Source organism: Embiotoca jacksoni, unplaced genomic scaffold (genome assembly GCF_022577435.1).
Source record: "Embiotoca jacksoni isolate LCO1_2020_lvr unplaced genomic scaffold, fEmbJac1.0.p SCAF_3, whole genome shotgun sequence".
Lineage (NCBI taxonomy): Eukaryota > Metazoa > Chordata > Actinopteri > Embiotocidae > Embiotoca > Embiotoca jacksoni.
The window spans coordinates 19165550-19192454 of NW_027185381.1; the positions used below are offsets into that span (position 1 = coordinate 19165550).

The 26905-nt window shown below is 36.8% G+C and overlaps 1 protein-coding gene across 4 annotated transcripts in view; it reads right to left on the bottom strand.

Moving 5' to 3' along the window:
• lrrc4ca (leucine rich repeat containing 4C, genome duplicate a) overlaps positions 1 to 26905 on the bottom strand; it is a 155957-nt gene that overhangs the window by 56717 nt on the left and 72335 nt on the right. For 2 of the 4 annotated variants that reach the window (XM_069162678.1, XM_069162675.1), the window contains exon 2: positions 6125 to 6256. The exons of the other annotated variants lie outside the window; for them this stretch is intronic. The gene's annotated coding sequence lies outside the window, so the exon portion shown is untranslated. The remainder of the gene's footprint in view (positions 1 to 6124; positions 6257 to 26905) is intronic. 4 annotated transcript variants of the gene reach the window in all.

Sequence of the window (26905 nt, forward strand, 5' to 3'; positions counted from 1 at the left end):
ACATTTTACTGAGGTCTTATTGAGCAAGTGAATGAAAATGCATTATCATGCAAACTTGCTTTGCTTTTCAAGATAGTGAAGCAGCATTTTGAATGACACCCTTTGAATCTCGAGCATTTTCATGTCATTCACATGTAATTGCTCAGGTCAGAATTTTTTCTTTTGCTGAGGTTATTTTTGAGGGCTCTCTTCTATAATTTATGTCATGGTGCTGTATGACTGCCGCGCTTAATGTTTTGATTTAAAGCTTTTACTTCTCTCCAGCGAGCGAGGTGTCTGTCTCTATATATGTGGTGATCACGTCTTCCTATTCATTTGCTGTAACCATCACTGGACTTCATACTCTTTTTCTTTATTCATCATACTTTTGAGGCTACAGAGGCTTGACTGGTAGAAATAATCTTCTTCAAAGTTAAGCTTTGGGATATTAAGAGGTTTTTTTTTTGTTGTGAAAATACATTGCCTATAACCCCACTGCAAATCATTGCATTCAGAATACATTATTCAACATATTCTTAGCCAATCTGACACATGAATTTTACAGTTTGGACAGTTACACTTTTTTTCATTTCTTCAGTCTCTATGCTCCAGCATATTCAATTTGAGATAAAATAATACTAATGTAATTACTAATACTAATGTGTGGCCTTTACACCAGTGCTTGGCAGAATGTAAGAGATAAAGCACATTTAGCATATTTAGCAAATAGTGATTTCTGTGCAGGGCACTTGTGCGTCATTTGCAAAAGAGGTCATTCGTTACACAAGGTGGAATAAAAGTTGAGAGGGTGGTCTGTCAATATGCAGAGGTTAAAAAAAGCAAAAATCTATCAGACGACATGATATCAAAAGGAGTGGGTTTGTAAAACATCAACAGTTTGGTATAGATGTGCACAAGAAAACTAGGAACTGCCAAATGATCTGGTAGACTAAAGACTGCAGGTGGATGAGTGGACAAATTATTCTCATAGAGAAAAATCAAGCATTTATTTTTGCACAGCAAGTCAAGAATCCTGTCCGGGATGTAGGCGTACATGTTTATATGTCAACCATCGGGAGAAAACTTTATGGCCATAAATCCAGAGGAGTAGCCACAAGATGCAAACCCCTGGTAAGCTAAACTACCGTCCACAAAAACATACAAAAGACAAGGAAGAATTATGGAACAAAACTCTATTTACCATTTACTCTATTGCACCTTTATCAAAGTAATGGAAAGTGTGGAGTATGGGGAAAGAAGTTTAAACAAAACAAAACTCAAAAGCAGACCACCTCATCTGTCAAACATGATGGTGGTTCTGCTATGGTTTGTTGCCTGCCAGTGGAACAGGACATTGGCATTTATTGATGAATACACAGCCGATGAGAACAACAGCCTAAACGTGGAAGTATACAAGAGCATTTCATCATTCAGCAGGACAACTGTACTACTGACAGTGGACTATTCTTGACTAGCTAATCTCACCTGAGCTGCATTTCATGTGTTTAAGATTGACTAAAGGCAGAGACACCTCATAACAAGGAAGAGCTGAGGTTAGCTGCAACAGTTATTGACAGCAGAGGCTTTTTGACAACATTATTATGATGTTGTTTGACTTTTTGTGCATCTTTTGAACGCCTGAACGTCTACCCATTGTTTTATTTTAAACTAAATATGCTCAAGCACAGCGTTTTAAGAACAGAAATAAACTCTGCAACTGTCCAAATACGTGTGGCTTAACTGTATATGTTACAGATGTAAGATTGAATGCTATTGAAACATCATAGTAAAGACCCTGTCCTTGGAGAGTGTTAAAAAGGTGTAGTGCTGCCATTGTAAACAATATGACCTTGTTCCATGAAAGGGCAAGACACATATAACACTCAAGGGGCCAGTTAGTCCTGGAGTGGCAAGGACAAATAAAAAATGCACTTAAGGGAAAGCTCTGTTATAGATTATTGGTTATTCTTTCAACATCCTCATCAAAATTAGTATTGGTTGACATTAACAATGTGAACTACAGTCAAAGGGGTGGTGTGTATTTTGAAATTATTATTATTTTTCTTATTCTGTTTTTCTTCATCATCACTTCATAGTGACTCATCTGTAAAATGATTGTGTTTGACAGAAGAAAGAAGAAAGCAGAATCATGAGAGTATTATGTTGTCAGGACCTGAATAATACATGTATTGGGACGCAATTAGATAATGTAATAATCATGTTGGGAGCACCATAGAGACCTGTAGGTCTCCGTCAATCGATCAAAACAAACATGTGTGCTACATTAAAGCTCAGGGCACTAGTTGTAAGTGAGAGATAACAAAATAAGGAGATACACAGTATGGGTTTACCCAAACATAAGAAGCAAAGACATTTTCTCCCAAAGCATCATGTGACCCACATCTTGTTATCGTGATGACAATACTGTCATGTTACATTGGCTATACACAGAATATACTGAGCAAGTTTAACCACTTGCTGTGCTCAATGTCATACTGGACTGCTAAACAAATTCTTCACTCTAAAATTTGAATTTCAACATTTATTTTGAGTTTTTCCTTGTTATTTTGATAACAAACACGTTATAATACCTCCCCATCTATTTAATGTTCTTCACATCTCTACCTGCCCAGATATTGAGGAGGGAGTGTTGCGGCACCTACAGCGGCCTCCTTTAAAGGAGTCTCTGAATTCATTAATAATGTGTGTTATTTATTTTGAGATCTGTCATTCATTATTCATGATATTTTTGGAGACATCACAAGTGATACCCTGCAGGGCTCAGTGGTGTTAAAATAATGTAGCAAGGTGTGTGAGAGGTAAGACAGGGAGGCAAGTCTGTGAGCCTGCGAATGTTTCACTCGTCACTCCCTCGTGTTTCACTGTCTAATTGTCGACATCCCTCTTAACTGTTCCATGTTTCCTCTGTACTTTTTGCAATCACATATTTTAACCACAGAATTAGTCTAGCTTGTACAGCCAATGGGAGAAATTCCACGAACACCTCAGCGATGATGTCTCTAAGATCCAAAGCAATTCATCAAATTTCACACAGACTTGATAATTAGGTGCATCAGTGTGTTTGCCATCCTATTTAATCTCCACTTTGATCCACACTAATCTCTAACTGTACTTCTTATCCACAGCTTCCTTTGGCCCATAGTGCTCATGATTGAAGAATGAATTTGTAGTTTCCATTCTAGGCCAATTTCATCTGGGGTTTTCGATTCACCCCCGGTATCTGGTGTAAATTAAAATGAATTCAAATCACACTTCACCCTAATAACAATCTCTAAGCCGCTTCAACAGCATAATATTATGGTGAAGGAGACTGGATGACTGGCTTAGTTATTAGATATTGGCTGCAGTATCAACAGAAGACTCACACACCAAAGGATGAATCAGTAAATGATCATTATATAATAAATAACGTATGAAAACTTACCACATAAATAATATGATTTCTCTTCCACCCTGTTAAGTTTATTTCATATATTAAAAAACAAAAGCATGCTTCGTTAAGTATTTCAAATAGCTTCCATATTTTTTGAATGAGACTAAATTATACTTTCACAGTGGCACAGGGTGTGTCCATTCAAGTACACTGAAATTTAGGAAGGCGCACTTTAGCACATCGAGCTCTCTCTGACTGTCAGTGACGTTAAGAGGAATCTTCGAAGTTTGCAATCAGGCTTTCCAAGAAATAGCAAGGAAAGAAAGAATAGCAATTTCACAATAATTGAATATATAAATATACCGGCTTGTATCATTTCTCAAAATGAGGATATAATAATGAATACTTATTTATTAAAACAAAAAACAATGATCTATTTTTTTTAAACCATCTAAAATCCTCTAAAAATAAATAAATAGTACAAATAAAAAATATTATACATCACTCTAAACTTTTAACATTCTTCAAGTAGAATGTGTCATTGAGGGTACAACTGGTTAATGTCAAGCTGTTTATCATAATCAAATTAAAGATCAGCAACATTCCAATTTACATGCAAAAAACCCCGAAAAACGCCCTCTTTCAATTTGAAGGAATTTACAGTGATAATTAATTTATTGTCACTAAGATCATTTGGGTTGAGAATTTTGGTGAATATCAAAGAATTCATTTTAAATTCACAAAATTGTGTCTTCTGACCCACATGTGCCCTTATTATCCCAGAGAGAAAAAGAAGGAATTTTGCCTCAGGATAGTCCGTAACCATTGATGAAAATATTCAGCAAAATAAAAGTTTGATTTTTTTATTCGTAGGAGAGCCCCATTTCTCAAAGAGAGAACACTTCAGAGGGAGATGTGTGACAAGAGATGAAATTTTGCCAGACATATTGCCAAGTGAATCTTTGCCAGTGTTTGGCCATATGGTAAAGTACGGCCCAACGAAACATGGTCTGACAAACTTTCAGGGTTTTGCACGCAGTTATCTGAGGTTCGGTTGCTGGAATGCGTGGGCATTAAGAAATTATGTATTCCTTTTAGCCTGTGTGCAACTTCTTTTGTGGATCATGACTAAGGATAAGAATTTAGTGATGCAAAGATGATGTAGGCAGTTGAAATATGCTGTGTAAAATTTGATGGAAAAGAAGGCGATAGTAGAACAAAAATGATATTTGTGCTACGGAGCATGATGAAATGCAGTTTTGTACAATTCAAGGTCCAATCAAAAATATGTTTCTGAAGGATGGTTGCTTTAGCAAGTTTGGCAGTTTTGTGTGCACCACCATCCAAGGACTTTGTTTTTCAAATCTCTTGCAATCTCATGTCCTATGAGTCCATTTACAGAAGGCTGTGTGCAAAAGCACATGTACTAGATACATTTTGGTTACATTTAAAACGAGAAAAATAAATAAAGGCACGGGTAAACGGCGGTCAATTCAATATTACAGTTAAGAATATAGTTGTGTCTGCTTCCTTGTTTTAACACACAATCTGACTTATTTTTTGGCTGAGTATAAGTTCTTGGAGACATGTGAAGCCTATCTACCAAATCTGATTGCTGTAGGATTTTGGATTTCTGAGGCACAGGTCCAACACGTCCTCCTTCGGCCACAAACCTGCATATGAAGGATGTCAGCATGTGCCTGCCCAGAGACTTCACATTCCTCATCATAATAAAATACATATTGCACAGAAACATCCTATTTACGGTAAATGAAGAAAGTATTGAGCACTTGAGAGATTATCGTGCTGGAGGCCGAGCTCTCCCCCACGCTTTTATTCCAGGAATTATGCCTGAAGTTATTAGTTATTAGCAGGTTCCTCAATCATTTATTACACTTTTTATATCCTCCAATGCCTATTAATGATTTACTCATCTCAAAACGTGGAGCACTTCCTGCATGTTCATATATTGTTGTTGTTTTTTTTAAACTAGTAGTAATCCATTTTACACGGTAGATTATTACATTCAGATAGATGTAAAAACAGATGACTGACAAGAAAGTTGATGCCGTATCAATAATTATCTCTCAGATATTCTGATAGTGACAGAAATATTTGTTATATGTAATCTAACATCAATAATGTATTCTCTGTGGACATGCTTTGCTGTAATAAAGTCAGATGTTTAACATCAAGCATGGCTAGCTGTTGCCTCTGCAGGTGGGCTGAAGCTCACAGAACTATGCTCTGCATGACAAACCACCAAGGATACATAAGCACAGACCTCGATATGTGGATATTAAATGTATTTCATGTTGCGCTGTAATTATATATTAGCATACCTTTAATGGATTGGTTCAATAGTGTGTCCTTTTGAATAATATACAATATATTCAACAAAGTCTTCATGAAATTTAGCACAAAGAGCCCAATCTGAGCCGCAGCCATTCAGCCCCGCAAAGTTGAGCGTAACTACTGACAGTCCATCATCAGTATACTGTACGTCGTTTAACAACTCCCATATTCCTGCTAGAATTGTCTATTAATGCAGAGCCATTAAAGGCTTACTAAGTTTGCCACTGAGAAAATCTTGACTGACAATCAGAGGATAAAGCTTTAAGCATCACATAAACCTTGTAATCCTGTATCATAGCAGATTTAGACTTGGTGTAACCTCAGTTTCAGCTTGTTTATCTCCTTGGCTGTGTCTCTGTTCATGCAAAACAAGCAGTGCTCCAGACAATGGCGTACCTATTCACATATGAGGCAGGGAGCAGATTTGCAGCATCTGGATGTGACGGCCGATCCTCTCTTACTCTAATCCTCCGTGTGGCTGTCTTTCTTCTCAGACACATAGGGGACCATCTATTCATATCCTTCCTGCTATAGGGCAGATAAACAGAGGGAAAAAAATAAACAATGAATGGTCATCTAATCAATAACAAACATTAAAAGGAACTGCACATTTAATTGGCTGTTTGTATTTTGTTGGTTGGCAAAAATATACTGCTTACATTTAGTTGGATGGCTGTTGATTAAATCACGTGTTTCTCTAAGATGCTATCACAGAAGTGTAAAACCTGTGGGAGCGTAACAGTTCATGATGACTTACGGATAGAAAAGATTATGTGACTTTTGCTATGGTTTCACTTTGGCATGTAAGGCAATTCATACATGCACTCCATGCATTGGCGTAGGCGTTGTTCCTGTCAAAATTTGGAAGACCTCAAAAGATCATGTCTCTTAAATTCAAAGTGTTACCAGTAGGGTTTGAGGAGAGCTGCCATGTTTGTGAGTTTTCTGCAAAAAGTTAGCTTTATGATGATGTGTGAAGAAGGAGAGGTATGGCGATACATCTAACATTAGACAACTGATTTCGTTTTAAGCATTTGTTGTCTAATTTTTTTATCATTATGTCATTTTTGCAACTGTAGTAGGCAAAATTCCCCCTAAAATGCATTTCATTATGCGAGTGTCGGACAAGTGTCAGTTTATCTCATACAAATTTTTCATCTTTGACATTAGCAGTGTGTAGGATTATTATTTATTAATTACCCTTTATTCTCAAGTGTAACAGAAATGAAGTTGTTTTTACATGGGTCATTATAACAGACATTATAGATTAAATTAGCCACAGCTTGTCCAACTTGTGGGTGTCATGCATCATTTTATCAGTAAGGTCCTGGCGGAAGCAGCTTGAGCAGCACAGACACAGACAAACTGGTGAGCTGTAGAAGCCCTCAGGTGGGCTCTGTTGTCTCAGTAAAACGAGCGGCTGCGAGTAAATGAGTTGAGGAAAAAGTGGATGCTCGAGCACTGCTATTACTCATTTTTGAGGAACCATTTCATTTGTTCTGAAAACATGTGAATTGTGTCACCTAAATCATTGGACCGAAGGAGCACAGAGCAGAAGAGGCTGAAAGGTCTGAAGACGGCTCAGACAGGTTGTTTAAACAGTGACACGCTTACTAAGTTTTTTCCTTGTAACATTTGTTGAAAAAAATATATCATATCTATGTTTTTAATTATTAATTTTTGTCTCTTTTTAGTCTCATTTATCTAATAAATAGAAAATATCTGTTGAAACTGCAAAAAATGGTATGATACCAGTTCTATTAGGCACGACTTAAAGGCAAATACTTTCTGAATATCCAAAGTCAGTATTTGGAGACCAAGTCTTTTCATGTGTCTAAATGTGCATGCACATGTATGCATATGAATAGTTTCAGGCCTCTGTCCAGGGAAAAATTCTAACAGCTGTCTGGAACAACTCAACATAAAGGGTAATAAAGAGTCCAGTCAGAGCTTAATTTGGCCACTACAAGGCCTCACCTTGAAAGGCTGGAAATAATTTGAACACCACAGAACTCACTCCTGATTACCTTAATCATCTTTCTCCTAGAGAGGTCGTTTTACAGTGTGAATAACTACAGACAATAAGAATAAATGAGTGGTAAATGATGGCATTCAAAGGATCTGTTTGTGGTCATGTCTAATGGGCAAGCTAATATTATTTTAAAGAGATTAGCAAAATGAGGAATAGAATAGGGACCCAGATGTGACATGGCATGAAAAACGGTGACAATTTAACAGTGAATGACTGGAAAGTAATTCTCCTCCTCTGCTCTTGACATAGCAGCAGCGCAATGGTTAGCATTGTCGCCTCACAGTGAAAAGGTTCTGGGTTTGAATCCGGGCCTGGGTCTTTCTGTGTAGAATTTGCATCTTCTCCCTGTGCCTGCGTGGGTTCTCCGGGTACTCCGGCTTCCTCCCATCATCCAAAGACATGCACCTCAGGTTCTACAAATTGCCCTTAGGTGTGAATGAGAGCATGAATGGTCTTTGTTTCCATCTGTCTCTATGTGTTGGCCCTATGATGGACTGGCAATCTGTCCAGGGTGTACCCTGCCTTCACCCAAAGTGAACTGGGATAGGCTCCAGCCCCCCCACCCCCCACCCACCCACACACACACACACACACACACACACACACACACAATACAAATTGTGGTATATTGTGTATTGAAAGAAAATACTTCCGTTGATATTATATGATATATATATATATATTTGATACTATTTAAATTCCTTTAAATAAAAAAATATGATCAGCAAGAAAACAGGGAAGGTTTACAGTTAGATTTATTCAAAAAAAGTCTGTTTTGATGCAGTGTATCTTTCTCTGTGATTTTGACTACATATACGTGATTGCCTCTTTAATTACGATTTTTGCAAATTTGTACATGAACAACAGTATATGTTTACCGAGCACTAATACATTCCTAACCAAAGGAAACAGGCTTTTTAGGAAGTTTTTTTTCCTCTTAGAAAAACTTTGTACTTTGTAAAAGTTTTGTACTTGGTGAAAATCTTTCAGACACACACACAAAAACACTGTACAATCAATATTTTCTATTCATTAGAGTAAAATTCAATCGCTCTGGTTTATTATTGTTCTGTCATCAAAACAGTTTTTCATCTTAGGCTGCTAGATACAGGATGAGGATAATATGTCAGTGATATTCTTTCCACAATTCAATATATTCAAAGATTCCTGCAATAATTAACTTAATCCCAACACACATGAAAGTTAGTATTTTAGATGTGTGCCTTTCATTCTTTGCATCCTGTACATTACTTTTGCAAATGTACAATCGATATGATGAACTGGAGTCAATACTTAACCACTGTTGCCAGAAATGTGAAGGGCATTTTTTTTTTGTGTGTTCCCTATGAAAATGCAAAGATTACTTTGAGGCATTACTTTGTTTGCTTCAGCTCACAAGCTGCTCCACTGCACCAGAAAAAGCTGCTGGCAAAAACACCCACTTGATCTGTGCCACTTGCAGGATGAATAAAAAAAACTAGGAAAAAAAAACGATATTAAAATATTGTATTTCTGTTTGGAATAAGAAGAAAGTAGGGTGGGTAAAAGATCCCCCTGCCAAATAAAATTATTCACAAGTGGGATAAAGAAGACAGGCCACACAGTCAGAAATGCAAAGTGAAACTTTGAGCTGCTATAAGTGGCCTGCAACTTGCTCGCAATCAAAATTGGAGTTTGCTTTACTCAAGTCTCACAAACATCCATGTAGAGTGAAGAAATATAAAAAAATGTATCACATGTGGTAGTGGTATTTAGGAATCAACATTTGTACTTCAACATTGCCACAACGTATGAACACTTCTCCATCACAGTCACCATAAAACTGCACACATTCAACAACATACAAGTTTCAAAAAAGTTGAATCCAGTTAAGGACTTGTGCATTGCCCTGTACGCACCTAATATGGCAAGTAAAAGACTTTTGGTATTGTGTTTGTCCAAAAAAGACAGTGAAAAATAAAAAAGACCACAAAGCGACACAGAAAAATAGAGAATCAGACAGACACTATAGCAAACCATAGAAAAAGAAAACAAATATATTGCTTGCTTGTGTTTAACTTATGCTAGTTTCTGCTCTATATTTAATCTAAGAGGAGAAGCTCTGACTGACCCTGTGAGGATAGCATTGTGCAAAGGTCCACTGACACCAGTGATAAGCTTTTCTCCAAACTCTCTGCCAGCAATTTAAGCCTTGCCCTTTTGCCATAATCCCTCCCAGACTCACTATTGGCTGACATGCAGACGAGTATCTACCCTAACTCAAATTCCCAAACAGTACCCTGCTGATAATGTTCTGGAAGCCAAATGCCAACTGAGCTACCAGCAAAAGATGTATAACTCCTGAGATATTGCTGTTTCTAATTATGACTTCATTGTATTTTGATGACTATAAATCCTAACTTTCTCATCATGGAAATCATTGACGTATTAACAGAACCCAAAGAAATGTCAGTTTGTTTTTTTTCAAACATATATTTCAGAAGAATACATTAGATGCATCTAGCTAATGTCCAATAATCCTTCTCTTACACACGCTAATCTTGGATGTTTGCTTCCCAACGCTGCATTTAAATTAATCAAACTCATAGACTTTTTGTGTCCATTTTTTCCAAGCAAATTACATAATAATAATATATGCAATAATAATTCAATCTTCAAACTTAATGAAACCATACAAAATATATTAGTCATTAAGTGGGCGGCCATGCCTTATGTCAAGGCATGGCACACATTTTGTTGCTGGTAAAATTGTTAGAAAACTCCAGAGATTACACGTACCAACATTTTTATTTAAGTTGTTACTTTATTAATTTAATGCTAAAGCTTTTATTGCGTAAACTGTGCCCAGACTACTGAGAGCAGGATAGATACAATATATTTAGTGTTAAAAGTTGCATGGACAGGATGAACAATTACAATGACTGATAATTCTTTTAAAGTATGGTTATGTGAGTATTGTTTATGACTTGATAGGCATGGCTCGGGATGGACGTAACTATTTTTAGTGTAAATTCACACATGAATTGACAGGTGTCAGATACATTAATAAGGCTTGTAGCCATCATATAGTAATAGCTTGGATATTATGTATGCTGTATATCTGTATCCATTACCCTTTTTGTTCTGTGGGACATATGAATAACAGTCAGTAACACTAGCCACATTACTCTAACCAGATTAAATTTAGCAATAATTTTAAGAATTTGTTTTCAGTAACTCATGTTTCATATGATCTGAGTTTTCATGGCTTGTTTTAAAACTGAGTTAATGTCCAGAATAATAGGTCATATCTGAAACACCTAACTGAAGCCACAAAACAGAAAAAGAAGGCTCAAGGAATGTGTTTTTTCTTTGCACTGGCTTTTGATATTTGCAACTCTACATTTGTTGCTTCATGTCGTTTCTTTCCCAGTTACTGCCTTATTCCCAGAGGCGGAGGGATACAGGTAGTGCATGCACAGACTGAAAATACCGAAATAATCGATGTTTAAGATCAAGGTTTCTACATCCCACAGCATACGTTGACAGACTGATGAATTCAGCTTTGCTGTTCAGTGGTTATTATTTCTCCGATTTCAATCTTAAAGCATTTTTTATCTTCTCAGTGTGGGAGAAAGCGAGAGATAAATATTTTGATCTGAAGTGCTATGGGTTTTTCTCTTGAGGGGGGAGTAGTAATGGGTGGGGATCGCTTGTCTTCCGAACAAAAACATTTTAAACTACAAAGCGACATGATTTTGATTTACCATATATGACAGACATAAACAGTTTGTTGTATTTCTTATGCTTGATTCTGCTCTGTTGAAACATCACTGAGGGGTTTGTGAGATGAAGTAGTAGAGCCTGTTTGTGCATTATGCTGCACTGCAAAATAATACCACTCTGGTTTATACCTTACATGATAATAATCCTGTTTGCAGATTTGATTTACAGTGCATGGTTTCTATTTTAAATACTTTAATCACTAACACTACGTTTGAGTATTTGTACCCGTTTAAATTAAATATCTGAGCTATCAATTAAAGAGTTTCAGTCTCATGGCCACTTGCAACAATTTATGTATTGCTTTTATCTAGTAATCATCACATTTCTATAATGCATGTAAACACAATGAATGTGTTGTCTTGGCTGTACGAGGCATTTGTATGCACATCCACTTATCGTGCACAAAAACATTTATTTTATTAATCTCCGTTGGCAGTAGTTCTGTGTTCATGGTTTATGAGTCAGGTTATATGGTTATAATGTCAGCTTTGTTCAAAACCAAAGGTTCCAGAAAGAAATTTGCAATAATGAAAGACCCAAAACAAAATAAACTCTGAGCAAAGTATATTTTCTGCAAGACTTGTTCATATAATCGGAGGTCTGCCATCCTTGAAATACATAGTTCTTTTTAAAAATCTCTTTGGATTATTTGTCACAACACATCTTTGTCTGTCCCCCTTACAGTCGATTAATGACATGGTGACTCCACTGAGTGAAGTGAAACATGAATCATAAAAAAGGACATAACCATATCTGGAGTTGCAGCTGTGCAGCATCACTGGACACATCAACACACGCTATTTACATGTGAACCATAAATGCATTTGTGCATTTATCCGGTTGACTTCAACCAATCAATAATGGCACCTTTAACAAGGACTTACACATGCATTCACTTTGTTCATCAACAAACACATCAGACATTAATTAAGGGGGGAAAAAACACGTTTTAAGTAACATCTTTGCAGTTAGGATGGTAAGTTAAGGACATCCCTTTAAAACTAATAACACAGTCTAGCCTAAGTGCTTCGCAGTAATAGACAGTTCCTCTGAAGCATTGAGTTCAAAAACAGATTATAAATGTTATTTTGCATCCATCGCTTATGTCTTAAACCAACATGTGTTGCCCAGTGCTGAGCTCTGTGGTCTCAGAAACAGGCAACATATTACAGACACACACAGCTGAAAAGCAAAAAAAAAGCCAAAAGCATTACACTGGAAGTCACTTTCGATTAAGAACACAAATGGACACACAAATCTGCAGCAGATATAAAATAATAGCAGGAGATAAATATACATGAATCTTTAAAGGTTTGTTCAAATTTATCGGCAAGCAGCATACACCGCTATATGTAAAGGTTTGGAACCATTGAGGGCAAATATTTTCTGTGACTTTTGAACCCCAGCAGAAAACCAGCCCTCCTAGAGATTATGTTTTTATACAACTGATCTGCATCACTGAATATATTTTGAAGGAAACATAAGGTCCACCAGATAATTTTTTGTATCAACATCATGAGAAAATGTTGTCAATATGTAGGTTGCAAAATTGCTGATATTGAACTCTCACAAAAATGCTTGCTTACAAAGTAGGTTTTTTTGTTTTGTTTTGTTTTGTTTTTGCCTAAATAGGTTATATTGTAGTACAATATCTACTTTTGGACTACAGCATTATATAACTTTTAATTTAGTTTGATGATGACAATATGAGCAGGCTAATGTTGATTAGCCCACTGCTACTGTAGTTAGTTAATTTATTTTGAACATGGACATGCTGCCATGTAGCAACTACGAAGCAACTGCAGTGGAAAAAGCCGCCCATGGATGCAGGGGTTTTGTATAAAACAAAGCAATGTACTCAGATTTCCTAAGTCACAAGTAAATTCGCTTTGCAATAGAAGCCCCGTGGCCTTTGTTGTAAAACTGCAATTATGATTTTTGTTTTTGTTTTTGTGCCTGGTGGTAAAGCTTAATGTACCCTGAAACAAGTCATGTTTCTGTTTTCAATCCATGAACAAATTCAAATAATAATGTTGGTCTTACCAAAAGCCACCATACGACCTCATGTAAGGTCCTAAGTTAGTGTGTCGTGATTTATGTTAAGTACTAGAGCACGCTTCCATCATAGGTGTTGAATGTCATACTCATATAGTCAGTCTGACATTTGACCATGTGGTCAGCTATATTTGGCTACTGTATGTAAACTTTAAGCTCTATTAAGTTGAAGACATGGAGATCAGTCTCTGAACATATGTCTTTCGGAACTGTGATTAATAATTACGTTAATAACTACAACCATATCAATAGGTAGTAAAGGTTGAAGATCTGTTGAGTTGAATAGAGGTTGGCAAAATTCACACATGTGCAACTTTAAATGGACCCAGGTAACTAGGTATGGCCAGATATTATTTCATGAAAGAGAAGGGGTTACTTAGTCGGTTGCTTTGTTGGCTACCTTCTCATCAGTCTTTGATGAGCCAGGATTGGATGAGTTTTGGCTCCGATGTTAAGTGTGTCTGTTGTGTTAAAGTGGTTCAAGTTGTTCTCTTTAACAAACACAGTCATCGTCTATCTTACTTGCTTTCTTTGCTCCATTTGCTTGTGAAGTTAGCTACCAGACTTCCTGTTAAAGCTGCTTGTGCAGAAATAAACATGTTAACCATCAGTTGGGAAAAGAGGGATTTTAGGCAGGTTCTTGTGTTACTGCCTTATGAGTAATGTCTGGTGCTGGAATCAGGACTCAACACACAGAGTAAGACTATTGAGAGACAGAACAAAGGGGACTTGGGAGTTCTGTTGATCAGTTCAGGGGCGTATTCCAGCTGACATCAGGTTACAGTTACAGGAAGTGATTGGATGAGAGGTGTGACTATTTAGTTTCATCATAAAAGTTCAAAAAACCTCAACAAGTCAAACAACCTATAATTATGTATGTATTATTATTTCTTTAATTAAGTTTGAGCTTTCTTATATAAAAGATAAATGGACATGGCAGGAAAATACAGATCATACACTGAAACATGTTATATAATTAACGATATTGTTATCATAACCATGCTATGACTTTTTGTTATAACTATTTATCTAAATAGCACATGGTCAGACACCGGTTGACTGTTTCCTCATTCTCTTTTATAATTTAAATTCATGTGTTTTTCTGGTATCATCTCTCCCCCCAAGGTGAACGTCAACATATGTCTGTATTACATGCTACATTACGTCTTAATTTCTCCCTGTCTGCCTCTTCATATGCCTCTGTCCCTCCCTAACACATAAACCCCTTTGAAAATATTCTGTTGTTGAACCGAAGCTTCTCTTGCTCCTTAGTTTATCTTTCTTTCTCTTACTGCCGCTCTTTCACTCACACACAAAACCTCAGGAGAGACACATCATGGATGATAATGGCTTACCTGTAGTGTAGACATTTATTCATATCCTGAACACAGAGTTGGCGAGCCGATAATTACAACACAGTGTAGGCAAACACTCCACAGACATCATCCTGAGGGGCCAGAGCTTTGTGTGTAACTGGTAGCACAAATCGATAACCACCGAATGGCAGCTTGCAGATCTCGCATAATGAGACAGAGACATGGGGAGAGCTGCTGTCCCAGAAAGTTGAACATTAAACAAGCATTTTCAGCTTGCCTCTCATCATGTTTCACCAACATGCATTGCCTTCCTATCGACATACAAAGCTACTGTAACTTAATGTGTGGATTGACTGGCAACAGGAGGAGATCCAATGCATAAACAAAACAGTTAAAAGTCAACAACAGCAAAGGTACAGAGAGGTACGGTACCAAATGTTATTATCTACTTCTATCGCTGCTTTTATTCAAGTGAAATGATTAAAGTTATGTTGTTGATATGGATGAAAAGAATAATAATAATTGTATGCTATTAAATATTTCTGTGAACTCTTGTAATAGTTAATTTGCATTACTGAGTCATGATAATAAATATATTTTGTGAGGTCACAGTTACCTTTGACCACCAAATTCTAATCCGTTCATCCTTGAGTCCCAGTTAATGTCAATGTCAAATTGTAAGAAATTCCCTCAAGATGTTCCTGAGATATTGTATTCACAAGAATGGGACTGGCAGAGAAGATGGATATAAGGCCATATTGACCTTGACCTCTGACCTTTGATCACCAAAATCTATTCACTTAATCCTTCATCCTTAAATCCGATGTAAGGGGACAGTGACCTTGACCTATGACCCCCGGAAATCGAATCAGTTTATCGTTACCTCCAAGTGAATGTTTGTGCCACATTTAAAGAGATTACCTGAGGGCGTTCTGAGATATTTAATAAAAACACAAAGCAACGTTTTTATAGGCAAAATATATTATTATGGGAGAAGTATAACTGTGGTGTCTGTTTGTGGCTTGAACGTATTATAATATCGTATTAAAACCAAATATGTTACAAATGTTATAAATGCTGTTATAAATGTATTTTCTAATAGTGTTTTCTACCTTACCTTACCTACCTGTAACTGCACTTGAGAAAAAGTGCATGTAATGTTTAACCTTCAAGATGCATCTCGGCACCAATGAAGCGCAACTGAGACAGTATGTGTGGCCAAAATATTTTCAGTTTGAAAAGAGTTCAATAAGATGCTCTATTATCTAATGTTTACCAAAGGTGAAACTGAGATATCTAATCTACCTGTGTGGGTGGAAGCCCGTCTTTGCAGGAAATTGACAGAAAACTGTACAAAACATACAACAGTTGTATTGCTGCTGTCACCAAAGTTGAAAGTGCCTCTTTGCAGTCTTGTATGTTTCTTTTGCGGACATGTTTTTTCAAGTATTAGTAAGAGACTGAGAGCGCATCTTGTAATGCATTCAACTATGTGCTTTTCAGCAAATCCGGATTCACTTCATCAATCACGTATTTTCAAACGATGACATCATCTAACAACTCACGTTGCAGACTCTGATTAGCTGCCACTGGCCCATCCATTTATCATGCCCTGTGCCTTTGGGCAGTCGGTTCTGTTGGACCCTGTATAGTGATTTATCTCAAAGCAAGACAGAGTTATGCATATTCGTTTACAGGTATAAAGTAATTGACACCTAATACTGTCAAATATTTTTAAAACAATTTGATTGTTGAGTTGAAACAGTTGAAATTATCTCTGCAAGTTATCTTTGATTGTTTAAAACTGTTTTTTTTAAAGAAATAATATCATCATGAGAAGGTTACTTTTGTAGTCTGATGATGGACCAATGCAATAATGGAAGTGAGCTCTGGGTGATTGATTGTCTCTTTTATTCATTTCTATTATGTGATTGTCCAACTACCCATCAATCCAACGCCACCAAGTGAGTCAGTATGTGGCCTTTGAAATTATAGGCAAGCCCTTGGTATTCAAATATTGACATGGCAACATACTGTAAGGGTATACCATTTTTTTTCTGGGTATTTGTGTTTCAAAGCAAAAAAAAAGTATTTATTTCTGCTTGGAGTGTGATGACATAAACATTCATTTTTGTATGGCCATTTGTGCATTTGTGTCATCATATTTTAAACTAACCCCTGACTATGTTGAGTAGATGGTACCAGGTAGATATTAACCAACTATGTAATTAGCTCATGATCTAATTATTTCATGACCTCATATATACCATCACTACTAAGCACATGAGGAATGGGAGAAAAGAACAGATATAGTATATTTTAATGTCACCCACAGAAGAAAAATATGTTAATAATTTCAATATTGCTGTTGAAATTAGATGAAACAAGTCAGCTGGATACTGAAAAATACAAACTTCTCTGTGTTACCTTGTTTATTTCATCAGTCATAGGTCAAAACATTAAATTGGCAAAATAGTCTATTTTTGTAAATTCTAGTGGGTGTCGTGAGTAGTAAGAAACTGACGACTTCTCCTGGATGATGGTCTGCAAAGAAAGAAGCATATTTGTAACTAGATTTCTTCACTGTTTAGACCATGGCATCTTTTTTTACTCCAAAAATCAAATCAGACATTTTGTTTTTTTAACCATGGAGAAAACTGCAAGTGTTTTAATTAATGTGCATGTGGAAACAAATCTGAACAACCAATGTAGATTTGTTCTGTTTCATGTCTAATCTGGGGTTTCTGACGTTCACAGTGCTTTCCATACACTGTGTAGCAGTCCTTCCACTGAGAGCTGGGACTGTAGAGAAGTGCTCTCATATGTAAATTCAGATTTGTATAGGATGTCATCTGGTGATTTTACTTATGTTTTCAATAGCAACTAGCCTTGAAAAACTGTCAACACAAGCCCATTTTCCTGCCACCCCTGGATACGATCAAGGCATGTGTGAAATTACCAAATCTTTACACAAACATGAAAAAGCTTAACAGCTTTGACATATGATTGATAGGAAGAGGGGTTAGAGAAAACTTTTGTAACTGCTCTGTGCATTTATATGTGAAGCAGAGCACATTTATTTGCAGCCAAGGCTCTTCCTCTGCACTATTTATATCGTGTCTATGTGCTACTGCAGCTGCTTCAAACAGCGTTCTTTTGTTAACATTCCTTCCATGGAGACTTACTCTATTTGCATTCTATTCCAATAGGTGATTGAGACCTTAACACTCAGAAAAACAAACCACAACAAAACATTGCCCTCTGGGCTTCGGGTTAAAACATTTTTTTGTCTAGGCCTACTGCACCTTTGTTTCGTTTGCCCACAAAAGTCTGTTGCTGGTTTAATTATTTCAAATAACTTTGGAATTGTAACAAGTTGTTCCTGTTCATAATGTCCCTTGGTTGTTGTTCTCGAAGCTCCAGCAAGTCTTTTGTGAATTGTGTAAAGATTTTGGTGGGAAAACCTTAAAATTTGAACAATGTAAATCTGTTTAGAAAAAGTCTGTTTGCATCAACAACAAACTGAAGGAAACAAAATATAAAATAGAATACAACTTTATGTAGAATGCCAGTGCCTATAATTTGGTTTTCACAAGAGACTACAGATTAGACTTGTGTTCTGGAAAACAGTTTACGTGAGTCAGTTTATTGATCAGCTTTGTGTCATGTTAGTTAACGGTTGGTCCTCGTCAATGACCTCCATGTTTCAAATGTGACAAGAACGTTTCAGTCTAAAGCATGGATATTCTCTCTTTTATTATTACTTTCTTTTACATTCACCACCGATGGCCCTTGATTTTTGTGGACAACAACAGTTCTCGTGCCATCTCAAAGTACATTGAAAGCACACAAACGGAGAATACTGTGCTATGGGCATTTCAAAAATACATCATACACCATGCAGGTCTCAAAACATGGCAGGATAAGGTGAAATTGTAGATATGGAATAGGAGACACTGTACAGGTTAAAGAAAAAGTCAAGTGATTTAATATTACGGTGTACAATATCAGATTTAAAAATACCATGTTGTATAAATTCCAATTTTCTTGCAGGGTTTTCCATAGGTTTCTGGGGGGCTTGCTTAGGTGCTGTGTTTGCAGTGAGCGGTAGTTGGACCGCCTTTTTTTCCCCAAAAACTATGTATTTTCACATAGTTTTGGTTTATTATCATTATTTTAAAAGTACTCTGTGCCATGTAGTCACAAAACATTGGTCAAATAAGGTTTAAAGTGATTGTATTTGAACTGCAATTGTCTCATCCTCCCATAGTCATAGTCTTTATAATGCAGCCAGCTGTACGAATGGGTATGGGTAGAATTTTATTTTTATACTCTCCTGGTCCGGTTGTTTATTAATATTCTCATATTGGTTGTTTTTTTATTACAAAAAAATGTTTTAGTTTAAATTATCGGTTTGCAAAAATAATCCTACATTGGGTTTCTGCTATAATGATATAGTCCACATGTGATCACAGGTCTTTTCCGTGTAGTACATTTTCCTGGGAACAGAGCGTGTCACATGAAAAATAGACTGCAGCCGCGAGCAGTGACAACACGCATGACATGGAGGCCATGTTGCTTCTCTAACCTGTTAACATGGTCACCAAAATTGAAATCAAAGATATCCCGTGACCGCCACGCACACTCTAGGCAGTGCATGGCCTTATGCTGACCACAACAAAGTCACTATAAACTCAATATTATTTTACTGGAAAGTAATCTGAAAATGTCAAAGTAAATTATATTACTCACATCAAAATACTAAGAATGATGAAAACAGGCCTTCGACAGTACCAGTCATTTCTTCTGTCCTCTCACTGGTAGAAGGAGGTGGGGCTACTGCCTCAGCTAGCAGCATTAACAGTTTGAATAGTTTTAATAAATATTACAAACTAAGTTGAGCTCAGCAGCCAGACATTTCTCTCATCCCTGTTTAGAAGTGGCTGGGATTGTCACTAAAATGAGAATAGCAGGTCCACCTTAAGTGAGCCTGGTTTGATTAGGCTAACCCATTTTTGCTAACTTCTGTGCAAACTTCCTTTAATTAGCAGGCAGTCACTTGCCACTGTCCAACTTTTTTTTTTTTTTGGAAGAAAACAAAGAGCTGTTTTTCATCACAGAGCTAACAAGCAACAATACGAGAAAAAAAAAAAAAAAAAAAAATCTGATGTTACCCTGGACGTGAGTCACTCTGTAATGAATCAGCCAATAAGAAGAAAGGGTCATTTATATCCATGAGCCTCAAAGACAGGCACAAAACAGCTTGTTCTTGGTAGAGCTCCAAAGAGAAGCTTAAAGGAGGAGACCTCAAATAACGTCAAGATTGTGTTGGGGACTGAAAACACAAAAATATCTTCTCATGGATATCAAGACTGCAAATAAAACATAGGAAAAGTGTAAAGTATGTGACCTTTAAACTAGTGATTTATATAACTGTTTTGTTGATAGTAAGTATTGGTTAATCTTAAGGGATAGTGAAAGCTTTCTGTGACGTGTCCCCAAATGATATATAATTAGAAAAATCTTAACTCAATTCTTCCTTTACCTTATTGTCATAAACTTGATCTTTTACAGCTTTTAAGAAATACTGTTAATATTTGTTGTTGTGAAGTAGGTTGGAGTGTGATCATCCCGATGATTTTGTTTTTTCCTGTTGAATTAATAAAATACGTTTTGGTTTTTTTGTCAAAATGTATGTTAAGTCTCTTAACAAAGGTTAACATGACCCACTTCTTACTGTTGCTACCATACCATAACATATAGCCTGATAAAACATATTTCCCCCATATTTGTGTCTATCTTTCAGCATTAGCTTTTCCAGGAAGACTCAGTAGTAAAAGCTGGGAACACATTATAAAAAAGTTAATTGTTTGCCTTTACTCAAGGCCTGCTGTCGCAGGTTCATATCACGAGACAGAAACTGAACTCAGTGCACAGCAAAGTTCAAAGTTGAAGCACTTGACTGCACCATGAATATTTTTAAACCTTTAACAAGATTTAAAAAATTGTACCTTATGAATCTACTATTACTATAACTCATTTCTAAATAATGAGGAATGCCTGTAAAAACTCCAATATAATATTTGCAAAACAACAACAAAAAAACAGACACTTAAATTGAACAGTTTTTTCTACATGGCACACAGCCATGGGATTATTAATGCGTTGCAGTGTAAATAGCACAACAAGAAGCCAAAGCGTGACTTTGTTTACTTTCTTTTTTCCTTTTAAAATCTTGCTTGTGGATTGCATCATCCCGATGATATTGTTTTTCAGTTTTCAAAGGTGACAACAGGAGAGATATTGATATCACACGCATACTTTCGAGCAACTGAGCTGTACGACAACAGTGTCTGAGTCCCTCAACAGATGCTGAAACTCTTCACAGGCTTCTATATAACATTTGTAGCATGAAACATGAATTGCAAATTAAGTGAGAACATTTTATTTTCATTTAAACAGATAATTAAACTGAGATTTAAGTATCTGTGAGACTTTACTGTACAGTATTTAAGAGTTTTCCAATCACCAGCAGAACCACAAAAACACCGTCTTCGCAAAAGGAAAATTATTTTTTCAAGTTTTTTGGTTGGAAATTAGAACATACAACTGCAGCTAATAGATCCATACACCAGTCGAATAAGCACAGCTGTCACACCATTACAGCTCAGTGACTTAAGACACAACTGACCTTTGAATACAGCTTGAGGTTAGGTATTCCCAAGAGACTGGCACATTGAAGTCGTGGAAAGAGCAGGAAGATAAGGTGCTGAACTATATAAGAAATGTGCATGTGGGGGCTAGCCAGTTTGCCCTACAGAGAAAAAGTCTGAATATGTATTTTCAAATACATTCAGTATGTTTGAGTCAATTTGTTTCAGTAGACACCCCAAGGTTCTGTGTTTTTCATCTTTTGCTGTGTCCCACTGAGTGTTTTTCATGGTACCTCTGGCGTCAGGAGCAAATTGATATAATCATGTGCTGTGAGGCAATTCCCAGCCTTTAAAACTATTAAATGTTCACTGATATTCATCATTAAATGATGGTGCTGTCTCTGTGATTAAATCCAGTACTCATAGAATACATGTGAGTTCCACTGATTTATTTTTCTAGTCTTTGAAGTTACAGGTTACATTACAAGTATTTACTCGACGCCAGGCCTATTCAACTCGTGGCCCTCTTGAATTCAGGTATGGCCTACAAGAGGTTGCCTACAAATTAAGCTGGCATGTGTATAATTTGATAACATAAACTATGAAAAAAAAAACATTTTGAGATATCCAAACTGTGAAGATATAAGCAAGAAGATGTGTGCATTTTGAGCTATAGAACATCTATGTGTGTATCCTTTGGGACAGAATAGCATGGGAAAAGAAGGACAGGGACAGTGGCAGATGCCCAACAACAGCCGTTAGTCTTGTCTCTGTTTAGGCCACATCGTGAATTTAGTTGCGCAGGACACAAGTAATGTAGAAAAGAAAGAAAGAAAATAGCCTAACCCCTTTGGAATATTAGCACATGTCACGTTAAAACTGATGTAAATAGTTTCTACTTTACTGAGACAAGCCAGTCAAGCCTGAGTAAATGCAATGCAAATAAATGAGGGTTCAAAGTAAGTTTTTTTTATTTTAACACTGCAAGACATGTGAATTTATACATGAAATGTTTCTGTCCGTAAGATAAATGTGCAAACAGCAGAGACGTGATGAACAATAAAAGAATGACACCAAAATGAAAATGCCAGAGGGTGTAGTAAAAATGCTTTTGTTATGCGTGAGCGCTCTTGAAAAAGAAACCAGACAGACGATTTTAAATACTATTGCGCAATATTGAATTAAAGTTCACTTCATATTCGTAACAATATTTGGCAAGTTGCCAAAACTCCAAACAGTATCTCCAAAAAACCTATTTCTGAAAATGTATTCTGCTCTATGTTTTATTGTATTTATTCAATTCAAATATACCACATGCATTGTCCCGTGTCAACACAGCCTCTGTGGTCTGGAACTGTCTGATGTTTACTCTGCTGTGGGATCAAGTCCAAATCCAAAGAGCAGTTCACATGGGACAGTCTAAATGAATGGCATGTGTTTCAGTTGCTTCAGTCTTTAAAGCACTTGGTGTTGGCATTTTACACCAAATTAAATTCAGTTTAACCCTCTTAAACTTATCTGGATAGTGCTTCAGGTAACTTTAGCCAAGCCGAGTGGCAGCACAGCAATCCAACCAAAATCTATTTCATCTTTATTCTTTTTTTCAATTTTGTTGATTTTGGCCACATCGTCAGTTCAACATATGGGATTGGGAATAACAAGACAGTTTCTGATAGCTTTGAAGCATTTTGGTCTGTGCCACAAACGTATAGAATTTAGGGCAGCCAGCCCTACCAAAGTAACTACTATCACTTTTTCTGAAGACACTAAATTCAGTTTCAACCATATACTTACCCTGGACTAGATTTTTAACAACAGTAATATAACAACAATTTTGGTAATTATGATGATTATAAGAGTAAAAGTGCAATAATAATTAATTTACGCATAATTGGTTTCACTCCTGGAGCCAGTGGACAATGAAGTCTGTTTGAAGCTTTATTGAACCCTCTTTACTTAATATTTTATGTTTTTCAGCTAGAGAATCGGAGGACTATACTTCTGGGATTATGTAAAGTGCTCTGAATGATAGAGTTGTTGGAAGGTTAACTTTTTAAACTTTTTTTTTTTTTTATCAGGGCTAGCTTTGCCCCCCCCCCCCCCCCCCCACCCCCTTGCTTCCACACTAAAAATAATCACATCACAGAGTTGAAATTAATAAAAATGTTATCAGTATTGGTTCAAACACCAAATAAGTGAATTTTCCAAAATCTGTCTTTAACCACTGCTTTACCCCTGGGCGTAAATATAAGCTCATGTCTGTCCTATGCAACATTTTCTCATTAACAGCCATGGGTGCAGCAACTTAACTGTAACTCTGTAATTTCTATCCCAGTTGTGCCTGCTGCGCACAAGGCTGCATGACTGCATGACTGCTGGCTGTTACTTTGTTATTAAGTTACCTTTCTCTTTCTGATGCTCCGGGCCTCTTTCTGGTGTAGCATAAGTTGTCCTGGTAATCACTGTAAAACATCCTGGAGCTGTTCTTTGATTGGCCTACCTGAGCAACACTCTGGGCTGTCATTTCTCATTTGGGAAAGAGAGGATGTTCATGCCCACAGACAGATTTGATTGGAATAACACTGGTGTGCGCCAAGCTCACAGAAATGTCCGTCTTGACAGTGACAGTGCTGAATATTTATCCAGATGCAGCTAAAAAGGAAACCAGCAAAATGAGAAATCAGCTTCTCCTAGTTTTTGATTGAATTGAATTTGAATTTTGATTGTGGAAGCAATTGCCTTTCTTTATTGAAACGTACAGTAGTGTTTGTTGTGTTAATTTGTAGATTTTTAATAGGGGATTCCAGGTGGTATTGTGTCTGTTTTATGGGTTGGGGAAATTATGTGTGACATCACTGAAAGGGAAAGAAAAGGAAGAGTTTTGCATATTTAACGTATTGTAGGTTAAAAAGACAGAGGCCAGCAGCAGCGCTCTTCCGGCATTAGTCGGATCCCTTAATGAATGTCATTCATTATCCAAACATTTATCTTTTATTTGCAGATAAATTGATTGTTTTTTTTTTCAAATTTCTTTTAATTGTGTGGGTGGTTTTGGTCATTCAAATGCCTACACATTGTATTTGTAAACCCTTTTAAAGAGTTAGAGCCAGAGTTGGGGCAATTAGCACAAGTCTGACAGTGTCAAGTGTGTTAATGAACATGCAATCTTCATTCACATGTGTTTTCAGCTGAACACAGAACACATACTGAAGAAAGACTCTTGACACACTTCTCCAAAGGGCAACTACCCCATGACTTTGATTTATCAGTCTCATTGGAATGATGTGACATGTTCTTTATTTTCTCATACAGAGTGCAAGCAGAACAGATGGTATCTGGGAATAACATATTCTCATTAGGAGGTCCAGAATCTGCATATATGAAAGGGAAAACGAGAGAAAGTGGGGAGGGGGGTAAAATCCTCAGAGTTTTGGCACAGATCAACTCTCTGACCTTCTGTCCAGTCTGCTGGCCGACAGGCAGGAATAAAAGGATGAAGCAGGGAAGGAAAACTGACAACCTCTCAGTAGCAGAGAGCTCCAGATCTGAGTCCCCCTAATCAGTAATCACTGATATGTTGCTTTCACCTTTTACAAGGCTTTTGGTAAGAAAGAAAATCAATAAGTAGCATTACTGTCCATACAAATAGAAAAGTGGAGTCTCTACTGTCACTACATTCAGAATAATCACTATACCACTGGAATAAGTATGTTAGTGTATGTGTTTCACTGTAAGAGGGAGCTAGAAGAGTAGCGTGTTGCTCCTGTATAACAGCCTTGCGTAATTCATGGGAAATTTAAAGAAAAAGCAGCTTCCAGGGTGTCTTCAATTGCTGATCTTAAAATCAGAATTTGGATTATAAAGGAATTTTTTTTATTTATTCACGTTGCATCAACTCAGCATGGTTTGCACCTTAAATTTCAACTTTAGCTTCTGGGTTTATGTATATTTGAACATAAGATCTTACTTTTCCAGGAGGATGTAGTGACCTTTTGTCTACCTTTTTCTACCTGGCAGCTGAATGGCCTGGCACACACCTTGACTGATGTGTCAAAATGATAAGACGGCTGTCTGCTCCAATAACTATCTTTGTTTCAAATATATCCTTTGGAGCAGATTAAGTTGGTTTCGTCCAGTGACAAGTAGCTACAATAGTGAAATGTTTGCTGTGACTGCATCATTGGCATAGGTCATGCACACTCTCAGTGGAAGTTTGACTGTATGCTTTGTCACCTATTCTTTTGTGATTTTCATCGACAGAAGTTCAAGCATCATTTAGGAATTAGAAATTGTCCAGTTTTGCAGAGCAATGCTCAGTGCACATGGTTTATAGCTGTATGAGCTAATAATTCATTATCAATTGCCACGAGTTTAAAATTAACTTTGCTTTCAGTTGGCATATGTGATTTGCTATTGCAAATTTCCTGGTTTGACAGTCAACCACCTAGAGTATATCTTCTCATGGCGTTTTCTCCTGGAGGCCAAAATAAGCCAATCTTATCTCTTTTTACTGTAGTTGCCATTTTGATAAAACACTTACTCTACACACTAACAGTTTTGTAATTCCTCTGTGCTGCTTCTGCCGTCTCTGTTATTTCTCATTGAGTATTTTACAATGCGTGAAACAGTGTCTCTCTGAATATTATTAGGGTGAATGTGTGGTGAAACATTGTATTGCAGTAAAATTTGCATTCATGTCCGCATCCCAGGGGGAAGTAAGGCCAAGTTTGCTTACTTTGGTAAAAATAAATAAATGCAAACATTAGCCAGTTTGATATCCCAGTTAGGAACATTAGCAAGTGCATTAGCAAAAGTTTTTAATTAAAACAGTTTTACTAAACTACCATTGCAGCAGCAACTTAAAATTAAGTCTGATGGTATGCCAACACCAGAACTAAAGCTGCGCAAGGAGAGGAAAAAAAAGATTCAGACTTTCAGTGTGGAAAATGATGTCCACACGGACTGGCTAGCTGGTAGCGCGAACCTGTAGAGCCTATTTTGCTGGCCATGTCAATCCTTTGAGAATGTTCCATGCTCACCTAACAATCAGTGGACCACTACAGGATTTTTTTTTTGACTTGGACAACCTGTTACAGGCAATTGAGAGGCACGGCAGATCAAAAAGTCACATCGATTGTGATGTGAAATGAAATCATTTTGGATGCATCAGGATTGAAGAGGCTTTGAACTTGGCGAGAAGCATTAACACACAGAAGCACAATGAACAGGTGAAATATAACTATGATATTCTGATGACACTCATTGTTGCAGCCTTGCTTACGTTACAAAATATTGTGCCATCACGTACTCAGGAAAGAGGCACAAATATAACGGTGGGGAACGACAGAGTGAGTAG